Here is a 6,452-nt window from a genome sequence, read left to right as displayed (position 1 = left end):
ATGTGCAGAGTTTGTTTCAACTCGTTGCTATATTAATATTTTTGTAGTGGACACTTCTAACTAAAAATCATTTAATCAACAATAAGGCAAAACTCGTTTCACAGACTGTCACCGTCAACCCCACGAGAATATACCTGATAACAATGTTTACACCTTTCTGTACATTAACATATATGTCTGAGGCTGAGTGGGAATAACTTTATCTCGAGAAAGACTATGATTGCCAATTTGAAATTTTCTGCGTGATTTCTTATGCCTGTATGCTGCCAAAAGTGTACTCCTTTTATTAAGCTGTTGTTATTATGGTATTTCCCGTTTTTTTCTGAATGATTTAAATTACATTTTTGACGATGATTATTGCCTTATAATACAATATTTTAACACCCTTACGTTATGCTATAATGGTTTTCTGAAAGATCTTATGGTACAATAATGCCAATAATAAATCCAATAAATCCAAGGAAATGAAGAAAGCTACCTAAGGCATATTAATACATTTTTACAAGCTGTTAATTTCATCAGAGTGCATTACTAAAATGTACTGTACTCATAGGTTTATCTGGGTTGCCAAACTACTGCATGTATAGTTGAAATATCTATGTTCTTTACAAATTTAGGTAAACTATTATCCAGTAAAAAGCGATATAAGATCATCATACACCGCATTTTGATTAATATTCAGCACAAAAGAACTGAAGATAGTATCCTTTAAGGATTAATTATATAACAATATGCTTCACCTAGTGACACCTCTTCTGTTACCTGGTCACTAATTTCAATGTCATATGAGTGTCTTTTTTAAAATTTATTTTACGATATGTTTATTACGCTTTCCATTATTTTTACTCTTACAAGACCGATGTAAAAATATTCGCTAACGTCCATCAAATATATAGTTTATTTCAATGTAATTTTCCCTGAATAAAATGTTTAAAATAATCAAGGTTGTTAACGAAAAATTGCCTACACATAGATTTTCAAATATTTAGTTTATAAATTATTCCCCTTTTTTATTCATTATTTTAACAGTTAAAAGTGGTTTGAATTACTTTCAGCTTTAAAATTCAGTAGAGTATACTTAGATCATTTACGGTTATTATCAATGAAACTTATATAGACACAAGGAATGTTTTATTCAGTATTTCATAAGCCATAGCTTGTATGTGCTATAGGAAAGATTTTTAAAAGCCAAACCTTGCACTATTACTGAAATAAGTTATCATTAAATATTACTACTGAAATAATTTGAGATTTATAGCTCATTATAACGTTTTATTAGAATAATATGTTTACTACTCTACAATTAATTATAATTTATTGTCACTAAATGGTTTGGTATCAATTTATCTATACTACAACATTTTCGCAAGTGTTTTCAGCTCATTTCGTGAAAACTATTCTGTTTCAACCTATATAAACACAGAGCTTCGCTTTGATGCACTAATTGACGAAATTAACATGGTTTTTGGATTGGTAATTAAGCATAAAATTTTAAATGTTTAAAAATATATATTTCAATGGTGAGTTTCACATTCATAATATAAGGAGATAAAATAATGTATATATTGAGTGCTGTAAGTTTTAGGCCTACTGTGACATAAATTATACGGGTTGGAATTTTGAAATCTTGCAGTCAGTATGAATCATTAATTAATTAGTTAGGACCTACGCATTACGTAAAATGCATTTTCCGTAATGTGAGAAGAAATGTTTGTATTTGTTTAATACTTAATACACGTTTCAAAAAACATATTATTACAATATTTTCTAATATGTTTAAATTTTCCCAATAAAATGTGACACCTCGTTCACCAAGCTAACTTATTATTAACCATTGTAAATTATAGAACATGAAATCTTTCTGGAGAGATCTAGTTATTCTAAAAATACCATATGATATAATTAAACGTAAAATGACATTCAGTATTCAGTATTATGTATGTATTTAGTTTGAGTACAAATTTATTTATACTCCTATAATCTCACTGATATTGTAGTTATCTATAAGACCGATATAATAACAATTTTCCTTGGCCGCTCAGTCAAATCGCATGTAGTTTCATGTACCTTTATCCAACACAATGTTGGCTGGCAAATTAACTATTTAAGTTTTTATGACAAATTTTCTATAGATAGTAGAAACTCAAGATATTGTTGAGACATTTATACAGGGATTGATATAATTTGTTTTCAAGGCCCTTCTTGAATTATAACACCAGGCTCCTATATCACGTTTCATCCAATTTTAAACATTTCGTGTCTCTAAATGAGTGTTAAATAAAATGCCCCTTCAATTTAAGTAATAGTTTTACTAGTATAATATAATTGCAACTTGTTTTTGCTTGAAGAAAAATAATTAGAAATTAATGATTTATAGGATGAATTTAACGCTTGCTTCCCGAAAGTTTATTTTTATTTAAAGGATTGTAATAATTCCATGTCATTATGTCATGGATTGTAATAATTTAGTCTTGTAGGATCAAACTGTTTTCGTGTTATAGCTGAAGGAAAAAAAGTCTTTAAAAAGTGCAGGGAAATTAGAAATAAAAGTTTTAGGAAAGACTCATTTATACCTGCACGCCATATGTAGAGTTTCAAGATCGTAAGTGAGTATATGTGAATTTTATCATACTTGCCAATCCCAAAAATGGTGGAAAGAAAAATTCACAGTGAAAGTAATAGTATCGAAAATAAAGAACTGTGGTGATGTAGAACAGCAGAGTGGGCCACTGAATGCCTATGGCCTTATTATAGAGCGAGCCCACCTTCTCCTGCAGTACTTTATACATTTCTTGTTATGTGACCTTTAAACTTTTAACAAAAGCGTTATAATTGTTTCTTAAATGAACTTCATTTCTTGATAAGTTTCCAAGGAAACAGGATTTTTTCTGGCCGTTTTGCCATCGTTAAGAAATGAAACACAAAAATCAGTAAAACACTACGATTCGAGTATCTGCAAATCTGATTTCTTCTTCAGGTGAAAAGATAAACAAAACCCTCAACACATAATTACGGAAACTAGGCTAAAATAAACAAAATCATTACCAAAGCGTTGTGGACACGCCTAAGTTCAGGAAACCACAACCACTATGTCGTGTGTCTAACTTACACTAACTGTAATACATGCACTTAATACAAAAACTAAACACACAACTAAATTATTAAAATTTAATAAAAGAATACAGTTCACCAAAATACGTTCTGAATTCTCGACGAAGCGACGTCTTTTAAACGGGAATGACCAAAGGGACTAATAGCAAATTTGCGATAGTGACGGCAGAAGACAGAAACAAGATCCGGCGGCAATAAGAAAGGATAGGTGTCATGAAATTGGGCCCTTTTCATTATTTGATTTCATACTTGATGAAATTCTTAAATACCACATTGGGACTCCACATTGGTTTTATTTAAATATCTCATCTGGTTCATACTTGTGGTTTACTTTTGGGTTCTTTAATTTTTTGTTCATATTTTTTAGAATTGCTAACAAAGCGGCTTTAATCTCGACTGATGGTTGTCTTAATTTATTGCGGTCTGCAGTTAGTTTAATGTGTGTTACCTCTATTAATTTCCTTTTAAAAATGTGGTAACCAATGTATTATGTTGACTTCATACCAAAATTATATATGATGGAGTCCTTAGAGGACCAACAATGGTGTGCAATTCTCTTACTTTTTTCTGGTGTAGACCCTTTCTTGTGTTATCTTTGTGTTCTTTTTTTCTAATTGTTATTACGTTTAATGATCTTTTTTTCTCGCCCTATGTATACCGACTATTGCAAACTACCATTTTATACTGTAAACCACAGTTTTTTGGAATCCCTGTAGTGCCATTTATGTTTGGTTTTGTTTTTACGAGAAACTTTGTCTAATTAGCAATGTGTGTTTTAAAACGCGGTTTCTGAATTGTGTGTTCTTTCTACCCTACTCTTCTAATTTTCTTAAAATAATTCCGGCACATAAGGGATTGACATAAAAACGCAAATTTATCAACTCATTTTGGTTTTTATGACTCGGGAAATTAATTCTTCTGGCGTTCGCCTTGCACTTGTTTAGCAGATAAAAATGAAACTTAAAACAAAATCAAATTAATTTCCAAGATATATCTATTCTCCAAATTGAGTAATTAATTTTGTTTCACAATATTATTCGTCATATTATTTCAAACATTCTAAGTATATTGGACGATTGCATATAAATTAATGTATATTCCCAAATATAGACTTGTTTACATATGACCAGACAGAAATTTACTTATTTAATAAATCATTGTTTTGTGTTTATTAATTATTTATTATTGGTTTTTTTATTTATGTTATTTATTTTTTTATTAATTTAAATTTTATTATTATATATATTTAATTATTTATTATTAATTTATTATTAAAATTGTGCTCTTTATTCTCAAGGATCCGGGCTGAAATGCTGTTTATAGCACACATAAAATTTATGTCGGTGAGATCTTACATACTTACTTAATAAATCTATTTATTGCGGTTGTGTAACTTTTCCTTTTTTCAACGATAAAATCGAACTGTCGTTAGTTTTTAAATATGACAGGTGTCAAAATTTATGGATGTACGTTTTTTTACTAATTAGGCAGGGATAACTGATGATATTTTATATTTGTAAAATATTTAGGGATCCATTAATTTTTTCATGATTCAAATACAAAATTTGTTATCTTTAAGATGTAAAATTTAAACCCCTATTTCTAGTACTACTCCTAATAAGATATATCTGGAAAGTACTGCAAATGCAAAAAATATTGTATTACTTCATTGTAGTTTTTTTCTAAGAAAGTTTTAGATGTTATAGTTAATTTATGGATTATGATATGATTTGTCCATGTTAGTTCTTTATTGGGCGAATTATCAATCAATTGACAGGTAAAATGCTATCTACATATTATTACAGTAATTTTGGAAACTAAGGACTCTGGGAAATTTAGGTCTTCCTTTTATAACTAATTTAGGGATTTCTCTATAATGGCTTAAATACAACCCAACGTTACTGAAAATATGTTGGTGTTATTCATTAAAATTATCACGTAAATATTGGAGGGGAAAGCTTCAGGAAATTGCGTATCACGAGGTTATTTAGTACAAAAAAGGTCACATTCTCCTGTATTCAGGAGCTTCACTAATTTTAAACTTTAAATAAATCCAAATTTGGATCAAGGAGATATGGTAATATATTTTAAGTAGCTAATCACTTATATGAGGTTTTATTGGGAACTGCTGGCTTCTAAAAATAAATTTGCCCATGGTGAGCCTTAATAGCCAACCCGTTATTTAAAGGACATTAGTGTTGTTTATTCAGATATTTTATGATTCCAAGTTTTTTCAGCAGGGTATTTTCATGGAAAATCCAGATGTGATAACATAAGATAATCAGAGTTGAGTATTGGCAGAGTAGCTCATCTGTCACAATATTCTTCTATAACAGCCTGCCAGACGTCACAATCACAGAGTAATCTGTCACAGACCCACTTAGGTAAACTGCTGTTGGTTTAAAAACGATGCACTGCAGCTCACGGATAGTCTTTCCTGTTTTTTGTTATATTATAAAAATACAAACTATATTTTACTAATTATTATAGATCGAATGAACTTTGTACATAGTTATACTTTTTTTTTCGACTATAGACAAAACCTTTCCAGGATTTTTATTGCATGAAATGTAGTTTAATATTTGTGTTTAAATAAAGTATTCTAAAGACCCTGTTCACTATATTCCTCTCATCAGATGCATAAGTGTGGTATCAATCCGATGGCTTTAAATACAATTTCCCAAAGAAGCTGGACAACAATGTAGGAATTGGACGCTCATTTTGAGTGTTTAATTTTCTCAATTGCGGATTTACCCCTTGCTCAACATAGCTATAGTAGTAAAAAAGAAAGAAAGGTGAATGGTAAGCTAAACTCATATATTTGCACTCATGTGATGCATAAATAGTACACCTGTGCTGTCTAAATATTCCTATGGATTTACCCATTGTCACACATCCATATAAAACGTGTTTAGGGTTGCACCAACACTTACGCAGCAGGCTGTGAGTGTAAAATTTTTACGTGGCAATTTTATTTTATATGTTGAAGATGTCCTGTTGACAGGCAAAAAAGATACACAATCGCCACTAAAAGTTAAATTTTTATTGCGCCCGTCCCCTAGAAGGGACAATATGAGATAAATGGCACTATACTGGTTGAAAATCTTCATATGACAATAAGCTCAAATCCAAAGGATGGATTATAACACTATTCATAGAAACCTTGTGATGTTACTGAATAAAAAATAAAGCTTCATACCTCAAGCCAAATATTTCCAACACTGTAACGTTTAGTTTTTTCCTTGAGAAATATAATCTTGCGGGGCGACAGACAGAAGATTAAGTCCCTTCTAGTCCCTTTAGTACTTCGAATAACGCTTAGGTAAGAAAAACATTTTAAA

The sequence above is a fragment of the Homalodisca vitripennis genome, unplaced genomic scaffold (assembly GCF_021130785.1).
Source record: "Homalodisca vitripennis isolate AUS2020 unplaced genomic scaffold, UT_GWSS_2.1 ScUCBcl_277;HRSCAF=1898, whole genome shotgun sequence".
Lineage (NCBI taxonomy): Eukaryota > Metazoa > Arthropoda > Insecta > Hemiptera > Cicadellidae > Homalodisca > Homalodisca vitripennis.
Note: the sequence above shows the minus strand (reverse complement) of the source record.